Genomic DNA, 12,554 nt, shown 5'->3' with positions numbered 1-12,554 from the left:
AAGTAAATTTTTTCATAATTTTTTGGGCCTAAGGCCATTGCCTTGGCGATTTTACCCTTAGGCCAGCTCTGTATAGTTTCTTATAATTTAAAAATGACAAACATCTATATGAAAATCAAATAAATTAAATCATAAAACTAAGTTAGCAATAAAATATTGTATATGATTTAATGTATAGATGTTTGTCATTTTTAAATTATAACATAAAGTTATCAAAATATACTCATGAATTCATAGCTTATTTTAAAATGCATATATTTTGATAACTTAATGTTGATAAGTTAGTGTCGAAAGCTTAAAACCAGATTATCATCTATTACATGTTATCTTAATTAAAAGAAGTTAATTAAACATTAACTTAATATTTTTTTTTATGTAATTTCATATTTTTAAAGTGGTTAATCTGTTAATTTTATCAAGAAGCACTACAAATTCAATTGCTTAGTTGTTTAATTATATGTTATTTGTTATCAAATAGTTTGTCAGCTATCTGTTATAAACTAGTCTATTAACTACCTGTTAATTTTTACCATACAAAAATTTAAGTATAAAAAAATATAGTTTTTGCAATGTATATGATTGGTTCAACTTCTAAAAGGTCAAAATTGATTAATTCTGGAGGTTCATAATTGATTCTGACATGTTCAATTGATTTCTAGTAGAATTGATTTTATCTCCATAATTGATTTTACTGGAGGCTAAGATTTGTAGTGTTAGATTTACACATAAATTTATAGTCCAACTCACTTTTACATGAATGATTTCAAATACAAGTCGATTTATCTTCAACCCGCTTTTAGTTAGAATTAATTTTACATAGTGTGTGTGTTTGCAAATCAAATTTTCCACAATGAATACCCACATATGAGCAAAAGCTGCGTTATTATAGAGTCTAGTGTACACACAAATAATCAATTCACTTATAATCAATTTGTATGACAGTAAAACTAATCATGCATGGTTGTAATCACAACTTTGACACATTATTTTTGACAAAAATACGACACCGTATACCACTATTATTTTATACTCATTTTTTTTTGCCCTTCTTTCCTAAACCGAACTCTGACTTTCTCTCCACTTCACCTTCATCGACAATGAGATAGATCTACTCCGCCGCCACCTCCGTCTCCAATATGATAACTAGAATGAGCGAAAGATGTCAGGAGGTGATGATAGATACATCGACGATGAAGATAGGATGGGAGGGGAGGTTGTGGTGGTACGAAAGAGAGAAGATGAGGGTGTGGTGAATAGGGAACAAGGAAGAGAGAAAAGAGAATTTACATAATTGCCCTTTATTTTCGGTTGCAAATTTAACTTTACCCTTACACTTCAATTGAAATTACAAAATTGCCCATGTTGTTGTATGTATGTCTAAAATTGTGTGTTTGTTTATCTTTTATGTTTATGTTTTGATAGGTGGAGCATGTGTTCTTTCGTGGTCGCCATGTTAAAAGTACTAAACGATATATAAATAAATAGTTTTTTTTTGAATGGCAAATATATATATATATATATATATATATATATATATATATATATATATATATATAGGGGACATATCAAGTGAGAATGATATGTTTATGTGAGAATGATAAGAATGATTTTCAGCCATTGATTTTAAATCCACGACTGAGATTAAAAGGGTTCAGCGTGAGTCACTTGCACTCCATCTATTCTCTTCCCGGCTGCATCTTTTCCTCTTCCATTATGAAAACAACATCATTGCTGGAACCGCCTCTTCTAGCCCATCTCAATTCTCGCCGCCATATCCATCTTTCTCTCCCTCCCTTGCGTCACCCCGTACAGCTCCACTTTTTTTGGCACATCTCTTTTATTTGGATTTTTTTGTGAATTTTGAATATGGTATATCGGATTTGATTTATAAGAATTAGTTTTTGTATCCATTAATTTATTTCTAGCACCAGGAACAAGAAGATGAACTGAAGATTTGAAGTGTCGTCATATGCAAATGGGTGAGGCGGATCGTCCATGAGAGAGAAAGGGATCAATGCATTTTTTCAACAATCCAAATCACATTTCAACAGATATAAAAATAGAAAATATAAAAATGGAGGAACTGCATAATAGAGAGATTGAATCCCACACTAACAAAAAGAGTGATTGAAATAAAGAGATCTAGGGAAGAAAAACTATCATTGGAGAGTTCTGAATATTCATCAATGATGAAGGTGCTAATTGCCATCGATAAAGAAAATAGGAGGAGATACCGTCACATGGTGTTTAATTGTGTGTTTAAATCTGAACCATTTATTTTAATCTAAAGCTTGATATTCATTCTTATCATTCTCACATAAACATATCATTCTCTCTTGATATGCTCCCTATATATATATAAGAGATATAAACTGTACAAAATACACATAAGGAGCCATCAGAAGATGCTCACAAAAGACCCCCTAGAACGACCCCCTACACCACAAGGAGGAAAAAATGCCCCATGGAGGCCCAAAGATACACCAACAACAAAAACAAAAAGAAAATAACACCTAAAGAAGCCAAAAACCGTCAACCAACAAAGCACTTGCTGAACCAGAAAAGCAAAGACAAAGGAACATCCAGGAGGCCGGCCGGAGGAGAGGAGGCAGAGAAACCCCACCGAACTTCCCACATAGATCCAAGAAACACCCCCAGAACGCACTACCGCCGCCAGCAAAGGACGGGCTGCACCTCCCACTTGTGATAAGTGCAAGAACTAGCATGACACTTAGCCAGGAACCACTTCCAAGCTAAGAGTTTCGCTCTATCTACCACATATATAAATAAATAGTTGGTATCAAGACGAAAACATTTGAATCACTCAATGCCGACCCTAGTTTTATAGTGAGAGAAACTTCATCTTCTCTATAAGTTCTCTTTCTCCATCACTCATCGAGGAGGGGTGGTTTTAGGTCTTTTTTTTGGACCTAGAATCACCCTTTTGCATTTTTTTCCCCTTTATTTCAATCTAAATAAGTGGTTCCACATATATCAAGATTTCTTTTGTGTTTTTTCTTTGTGATTTTGTCATTTGAGTGCGGTGTTGTGTTGTTTGCCGTATTGTGCAACGTTGTTTAATTTTGTATCTTGTCGCAGTGTTTGTTTGGTTCATATTGAAAGATTGACTTCAATCAGTTACATATTCAATCAATGATTTAGACATCAAGTTTGGATACGACTGTGGGAATTGCCGCAAGAATATTGGATGGAGAGAACTTTGTATGAAATAGCAGGGGCTATCGGGACACCGTTATTAATTGATAATGTTACTAAGAATAGGTTTTTTGGTCATTATGCCAGTGTTTTGGTGGACTTAGACCTTTCTGAAAATATTTTCTATGAAGTTATGGTGGAACGGTAAGGTTATGCATTTCCGGTAGAAATTGAATACAAGGGGCTGCCTGAATATTGCATTCATTGTACAAGTATTGTCCATAATGTAACTTCTAGCTGGTGGTTACATCCAAACAGATTAGACAAACAATAGAAGATTCTTCAAGTTGAGAAAGGGAAAAAACTGAACATTATCAGAAGAAGTCTACGAAAAGATGGAAATCGAAGGATAATCCTTCCGGTATTAGCTCCTCCAAAGCTATTGAGGCTCCAACATAGGTTGTTCCTCCTCTTCATCAAAAGGAGGTGCATGCAGATCATTGGACTGATTTTGCAGACAGACAAATAAAGTGGGCGAGCACTAATGTACCTGTTACTTATACTGAGCAGCCATCATACCATATTGATACGCAAGGGACAACAATCACAGGTCACGTAGGTACAACTGCTGTTGCACAACAGATACAACATGATCCAGCTGTTGTTCCAGCAACTATCGCAGAAGTTCCAAAGGAGGCTCCAAAACTTGACCAGCACTATAGACGCAATAGAGATAGTTCAGGAAACACAGACCCATAAAGAATACACTTCTTTTCACTTTGCTTTGGTGAATGTTTCAGATGAGATTGTGCGGCCCCGTATTGATGTGGTTGCTCAACTACAAAGCCCAATTTTGGAACGTGTTGCACCTTTGGAGAAAAAGATGATTGTTGATGGCAGTGGCAATTTCTTTTCTCCCACGAGTTCGGCTTCGGTGACGCAAATTATGGAGGTAAACACTGGTGATATTTGTCCTACACTTTGTAAAGATTTCGATTTGTTGAGGCAAGTGTTGGAACAACAAGATGAAAACAATGCTCCTTTTACGCCAGTTTCGACAAAGAAGCAACGTAAGGCCCTTAATAGGCCAGCTTACAATACCCGCTCCAAGGATGACCCTCCTACCACTTCTCAATGAAGATATTTTTTTGGAATGGGCATGGTCTTTTTTTTTTAGAGACCACGTTGGGCTACGTTCTTTAGGTCCCCGGTTTGCTTCTGTTTTTATTTTGTGGGTTCCGGTTTGGTAGAAGTTGAAGCAGTCTTAGGGGTGCCAACTTAGTTGCGATGTCTTGACGCCTCCTTCTGTCTTCTATTACTTTTGATTCAGAAAAAAAAAAAAAAAAGATAGCAATGACAAAGACACAATTTTAGCTAAAAAAATTGAAAGCTATAACTGCCACTAACTGACAAAATGAATTGATTTACTCTCTCAAAACTTAATTGTTTACGGTTAACAATTTTTATAATTATATATGTTACAAAAAAAAAGGTAAAATAGCTTCAAAAATTTGTTTCCGCCACATCTCGTTTATTTTTAACTTAAAATTAAAACATCATTTATCTTTTAACAAAGCATCCTTTATCCTAAATAACATAACACTAATTAAGAAGAAAAAATGAACGACTTATCTCTCTTCAATTGACTTGTTCAAAATATGGATATTTCAGATGAATCATCTTAAGTTAAAAAAATGAATTAAAATCTCATGCGCTTTACCCTGCAGTATAGGTTAGCGGGCAGGGCCGACCCTAGGCAATAAACCGGGGTGCAACGGCCTAGGGCCCTTATCAGTAGAGGAGCCAATTTTTTTATTTTTTTTTTATTTTTTTGGAGGGATGTATATAGAAATATTTCATTTATGGGGGTATATATAGCAAAGTTTACATAAAAGCCCCAACATCAACATGATGAAGGGTTGGACTGAAGTCTGTTAATGTTTTTGGCCCTTTTGGCGCGATTAGTTATATGTACACCCATATAGCACAAAGACTTCTATTTACACCCTTGCTATAAAAAAATTGGTTGTTTTTAATAATGTGTCAAACAATTATTATCAAAGAAATTTGTGATATTTTGTTTGGGTACTTTGTTCCTAATATGTGCTTCACTAATTTAAAAATATTGGTGATATTTATTATCCAATAAATTGAGATAATTTTAATAACAAAATAAATTATATTTTAGTTGAAAATGAACTTACTAGAGAAATTAATCTTAATCTTATCTTTCAAAGGTTCCAAAAAAATAAATTACATCAATATAGTAATGTCAACTTTCTTGAATTGATTGAAAGGATTGCATAGTTGAATTTGATAATGCGAGATAAATTCATGTATCATCATAATGAACTTGTTAGAGATACTTATAACATACAAAAAGAGGAATGCTGTACTTCTCGTATACAAATTAGTCCTTGTATCTATGATTCTTTTAAAAAGTCTAACACTAATTTTGTATCATGAATTATTGTTGTAATGAGTTTAACATTGGAGAATTTTGCATCCAAAAGTTTAAAATTTAGTTAATTACGTGTTGATATACTTTTTACTTTTTGGGTGTTATTATTTTTAGGTGCTAAAATTTCAGTCTACTTTGCATGTGTTATTGTTATATACTTCTACGATATTTTATTTTGTTTTTGTGTCTATGGAGTATTTGATTTATTGTTCTATACTTCTATGATTTATTTTGTTATGGTGTCTAGGGATGGCAATGGGTACCTTATGGGTAGGGTACAATGATGCCCTTCCCCATATCCGCATTTATAAAAAATACGCGTACCCGAGCCCATATCCTCGTAGACAACAACTTTAGTACCCTTTCCCATACCCTATGGGCACCTAAGTGTCCATATCCGCACTCATTACCCCTACTTTAACTACAAAAAGACAATAAAAACATCATAATTGAAATACAGATATGGTCCAAAAGTTTTAAAATCAACTCATAAAATAATACTAATCGTAATTGTTAGCCAAATAAAAATATCCAAAATATCCCTCACAAGTTGTACACTAGTAAGAGGGAGCGGTTACATTTTTAGGTATAGGTTTAGGCTTAAATAGCTAAATTAATTATCATAGTATATAAATATGTATATGTGGGTAGTGGGGCTGGGCAGTATTGTACGCTTACCCGCGCCCATACCCATTTAAATTTATGGGTAATTACCCGAACCCGAGCCCGGACCCAAGAAAGCGGGTTTTACCTACCCATTGCGGGTGTTTTTTGCGGGTATCCATCGAACCTGGGTCAAGTTGTCATCCCTATGTCTATGGAAGAAAAATGAAATGAAGAGTTAATAAAATCACAACAATGAGTTAACAAATTTTATGATATGTTATGTAAGGAGCCTTTTTTCTCATATTATGCCTAAGACCTCTCAAACTCTAGGAACGACCCTGTTAGCGGATCATTCCACCAACAAATAATAACATAAATGGTAGGTTGGTTAACCTAAAAAGAAAAATCTAAAAATTAGGATCAAATCATAAGACTTATATAGCTAAGGATAAAACAAATTCTTTCGGGCCAACCCTCTCATCCTACTTAAGGTCTATTTTTCTATAGATTATGCGGGATGATTCCAATTAGATTGGAGGGAAGAAAATATTAATCACCATGATAAAAATAGATTAAACAAGTCAACTCTACGAGCCATACCCATGCTGCTATCACACTACCCACCTTATACCTAATCCTTCCATTCTTTCCTCTCTCATCTTTCACTCCTCTCTCATCTATTTTTCACTTGATTTATCCTACATATTTTTCTTACAATAAAATAAACTTCATTCAAATATTTGAAATAATAAGAGTACAATCAAATTAATTATAAGTAGGCACATTTCTCATCCATATTTTAAAAGCTAAATACATGTTATCCATAACACATAGAAATATCAAAGGTTGAAAGTAAATTAAAAACGAGACTCTTAATCCTAACAACCAAACTAAATTCTTTCCCAAATAGTCCATGATCAATAATAATGAAAGACCCACTACATAAATTTGATAAAATTTATATGAATTTACAAAAGAGACTGTATTTGTGTTGAGAAATATGTGTCAAAGATCGTACTTCCAGCATTTTTATAGCAATGTTGTGATTATCAATAAATAAATAAATAATAAAAGAGACAATATTTTTTTTGACTTCCTTCCAAAACTTCATGTATATGGCTCTACATTTTTGGTTTATTTTTCATAGTGGGAATTAAATTTAATACCTAAATACAACACTCATACAATGCTTGTCAACCCGATTGCCTAATACACAAGGTGTTAGACCATGCATTTCAAACACCCAAGACTTGCTTGATCCCCTAAAAAAGAAAGACTTTTTTGATCATAACTCTAAATCAAATGATTTGGGTACGACTCTTTCTAGTTTCACCCCATATAATCATAGTTACACCCAAATTTATTAAAATTTTTACAATAATACCAAAATTGCCCTCTTCATCTAAATTTCTAAAAACCCTTCTTTTATTATCATTCTGAACCCTCACCCCTTTTTCACCCACAAACCACCATGGATATGCAATCAATACCTACTAAAATCGTCAATTGAATCAACATCTCTTCCATTGATACGTACTCGATTAATACAAGTAAGTGAATTTCATAAATTTCTTCGAGTTTCTATTTATCGTTTGTTCTATGATTTATTCGATGTTGTTAATTTTACCATGAATGTTTATAGTTGTTGTTAATTTCACGTTTGTCTATCGACATCGATTTTTTTGATTTAAGTTTACATAGAAGGGTAACATAATTTAAGTTTACATATAGGTCTCACGTGAATTTAGTTTACGTACATATTCTAAAAAGGAATAACATACACCTAAACTCAGTTTACTTGGTGTATGTAAACTCAGTTTACATAAACTACGTAAAATCAGTTTACATGAACTAAAAACTCAGTCTTAACTTATGTAAACTCAGTTTACATAGTGTATGTAAACTCAGTTTACTTAACTCATGTAAACTGAATTTACATAAACTACGTAAACTGAGTTTACATACACTACGTAAACTGAGTTTACATACACTATGTAAACTGAATTTACGTATACATAATTAATGTGCAGTGAACATAAATAAAGGGTATATTAGTAACTTTGGGGTGTAACTTGGATTATTTGGGGTGTGGGTAGTATCTGTCTTTGGGTACATACAAATTAGTGATTAAATGAATTAAATAACATTAAAATAAATAAAAATATACTGTATATTTATGTCAATATGTCCAAAATTCCTTCAAAAAATGGTTATATCCAAAACATTAAGAAAATTCCTTAAAAAAATGGTTATATCCAAAACATTAAGTTGTTGTGACCAAACATTCTTTTTATTTATGTCTATATTTAATATCCTTTTTCCCTAAATAAAAAAAACAATTAATATCCTTTTTGTACTGTAGTTTGATAAATTGAATAACGCGTTACGTTTCGAAAACGCGTTTGATTGCATTTATTTCTTTTTCTCAATGGAAGAAAAAAGAGTACACATTCTGTTTCCTTCAAAAACAAAGAGTACACATTCTGTTAAAGCTTCTTCGAGAGAAACTTCATGCCGTGCAGTGCAGTGCAGTGGAAACACAGCTGCCAAAATGGACTCATTCTTCCCTCAAAAAAAAAATGGACTCATTCTTCTCTTATCCTTTTACTAATAATTGCCATTAAGGTTGGTCCATGGGTGCTTTTATGAATAAATTTATTGGTGTGACTAATGGATTTAATTCGATTTTCTTAGATTAAGTGATAAATACTCCAGTAACCTTGGAGATTTATTATTATTATTTTTACTAAAAATAGGATCTTGAATTCAAATTCGGGACAATACATATATTGTTTAATAATTGACTTAATAGCAGTTTTCGCCCCTTAAGAAAAAAAACTACAAAACCGCCCCTAAGTTTTGCACATGTGGCAGTTTGGCCCCCAAGGCCAATTTTGACTCGGTCTACTCTGACGTGGCACTCTAAGTGAGGTGCCACGTGTTATTTATTTTTTTAGCCTTGGGGGCCAAAACTGCTACAGTTGCAAAACTTAAGGGGCGGTTTTGTAGTTTTTTTCTTAGGGGGGCAAAATCGCAACTTCGTGAAAGTTAGAGAGCGAGAACTGCTATTAAGCCTTAATAATTTCGATATTTTATCAAAACATAGATTTACGGATTATTCAATGTATTTAAATTGGTTTAAAATAGTCTGTCACTAAAGATAGTTAGACTTTTGGGTTTTGTTTCACAACGCTAAGTTTTGAGTTTCTAGCAAATAATTTATAGTTCATAAACGCATAAGATCAAAATAGATATATTTAATAGTAATCATCTTAAAACAAAATCTATTTAGTAATAATCTTTCACACAAACTTATAGGTTTTTACTAACCTTTTTTTTTAAAGAAGTCGAAAACAATATATATAAAATAAACCGACCCATTTAAGCACAAGATGTGCCTAAAGAGGAACCATACAAAGAGTAAAAACACCAAACAAAAAAGACACACAAAAGAAATAAGAGCCACAACCACAAAGATGAATACCACATACATGTAGAGAGACGATGAAGACCACCAAAACTGAAAATCAAGCGCAAAGAAAGGTCAACCAAACAACTTGAAAGCAAACGCGAATGTTCTTTTTGAATACATGCGCGCCAAAAAGCTTTTGCGTCCCTGGGAGCTTAGGGTGTGTCTTCTGCGCTGTGCCGTCTGAGTCGTCGGTGCATCTGTTCCTTTCGTGCCCTTCAATCCTTCTGGTGTGGTGTCAGGTCTCTAGGTGGTTGGGTTAGGAGTTTGTGATCCCCATAGGTCTAGCTCAGCAGTTCCTTTCCTTTACGGGTTTAGGTAGGGGAAATGTGTTAGAATAGGTCTACTTCTTGTTTTGCATGTTGTTATTTGGACCATCTGGACGTCCCGGAATGACCTTATTTTTTCTGGTGGCGCCCATAGAGATGTGCATGTGGTGGATAGAGCGAAACTCTTAGCTTGGAAGTGGTTCATGGCTAAGTACCCTACTAGTTCCAGCACATACTATGAGTAGAAGGTGCAGGTTGTCCTTTGTTTGCAGTGGTAGGGCGTTGTGGTGGTTGTGTTCCTGGGGTTGGGGGGGGGGGGGGGGGTCGTAGCCTCTACCTTTCCGGCCTGGCTTCCTGGGTTTCTCCTTGCACTTTTGTTTCTTGCAGGGTGTGGCATGTGTGGCGGGTCTTTTTCGGGGGTGCCTCCTGGGTGTCTCTTTTCTTTTCTTGGTGTTTTATTTTGTTTGGTGGTGCCGTTGGGGTCTTTCTCCGTTCTCGTTTGTAGGGCTAGGGGTATACCCTAGTGGTGTTTGAGCAGGGCGTCTTTGGGCGGCCTTTTGGTGTTTTTGTACGGTTTCTCTTTATTTTTATATTTTGCTATTAAAAAAAAAGATTTATTTATCTTTTTTTTTTTTTTATAGTTTAGGTCCTTTTAATAATTATAAAGAGAGCTTTGTTAGCAATGAAAATTGTCAATATAAGATTCAAACATAAAGTAGAGAATAAATTTCTTGTAAACTACTTAGTTGCTTACAAGTAAAAAATAAAAATACACTTTTAATATTTGGCCCCCTCGTAAAAAAGTTGCTAGCTTTGCCGCTGGTGACACCCAATATATGAATTAACAACTATTGAGATGCCCAACCAACGATGAACGAGATACCAAATACTACCAAAGAAGTCACACTCCAAAAATAAAAGGTTAATCGATTCGTCTTTACCGTAACCTCCTGAACACAAAACATAATTGGTTCGAAGGACTCATATACACTTTAAACTGTCATTTGTCGGAATTCTATTATTAATTATCCTAAAAGCAAAAACAAACACCTTGAGTGGTACTAATTTACTTCAAATTAACTCAGAATGAATGTTAATGCGAATCTCATCAATAGGCGTAAGAATATGATATACACCCTTTACGTATACCCTTCGACATGATCATGTTTTCAAATCCATATGATATAAAGCCTAGCAACCGCTCTTCCTACCATGCAAACAAACTCCTCCTCCACCTCCAACCCACCCCGTCAACCTCCCATCCTTCCCTCCACATATCCACTACAGAAACATTTGGATCTACGCTTAACTCAAATAGACGCCGAAATCTAGACCTCAACACCCCACCTTCCAGTCACGGGTCCCTCCAAAAAGAGTGTTTTCACCACTACCAATTTTGCGACCGATCCCGTTTAGGAACCAAACCATTGCCATTACCACCCCCACCCTCACGAATATCACACAACTTGTTACGTTTTTTTTACTAACTTGTAACATTTTTTTATAAACAACTTCAATTAGCAATTGAACTTATAATAAATGTTGTTATTTTTTTTCTCAATTTTACTCTTGGTATTTTAATTGAAAAAAATTAAATATTAATTAAAAATATATTTTTATGTTATTTTTGTTTCTTCAGCTTGTTCAACCACTACAACTTCATCCGTTGGTTCATGTTTTAACTATCCGTCAACTTATCAATTATCCACCAAACAAAGCCAAGGTCTAGATCCAACTCTTCATGCAGTCTTTTACTTACAAAGTCGTATTCTATGTTCTTTTTATATTATTCCGAATGGGGTATTGAAGTATGTAAGCATCAATGATGAATAAAGAATTTTTTTTCCAGAGTTAGATTAAAATTATGCATTTATTTACTATTTTTTCTGTTTTTTGGTCAATACTATTTTGTCTTTAATTTTCCAAAACAATCCCCTTTAAAACTTTTCAAAACACTCACCTTTAAGACATATTGTTTGTTATAGATTGTAATAATTATAAAATATATAATAACTGAAATTGAAAATGCATATATTATTTTATTTTACATAAATAGTTCTACATTTTATCAATTGACGTATTTTGGCTATCTGATGCCGAAGAGAAAAAAAAACCATGATAACTTAGAGCTCAGTCAAAAGATATATAAAACATGATAAAAATTATTTCATCTACGGATCGAACTGGAGTGCCTTTTAACAATTTGATTGTAACTCAAAACTTTATTAAGTATTTCATCTAACCACTTGGTTAATTACCTAAATATTTTGTGCTTCATATACATTTTTTGTTATATATATAATGCTTATATAATAAATGCAATTAGTTTTTTTTTTCCTTTAAAAAAGACAGAATGGGCATAACATTTCAAAGTCAGAATGGAATTAAATTCTCCAAAGTCGGAAGTTTCTGCATTTCCTAAAGTTGAGAGAACTTTTGTCTTTTGCAACATGTCAAAAAGTCTCATACACATCATTTCCTCTTTATCGATAAAGTTTTTCTTAAATGCAGGAAAATTTAAGAAACACAAATATAGAAATTTCAAATCAAGCCATGACCCCTATATATAGCATCCTTGGTCACAAGCCAAATC

Source organism: Medicago sativa, chromosome 3, assembly GCF_051527215.1.
Source record: "Medicago sativa cultivar Bolivia chromosome 3, Bolivia_mono, whole genome shotgun sequence".
Lineage (NCBI taxonomy): Eukaryota > Viridiplantae > Streptophyta > Magnoliopsida > Fabales > Fabaceae > Medicago > Medicago sativa.
Note: the sequence above shows the minus strand (reverse complement) of the source record.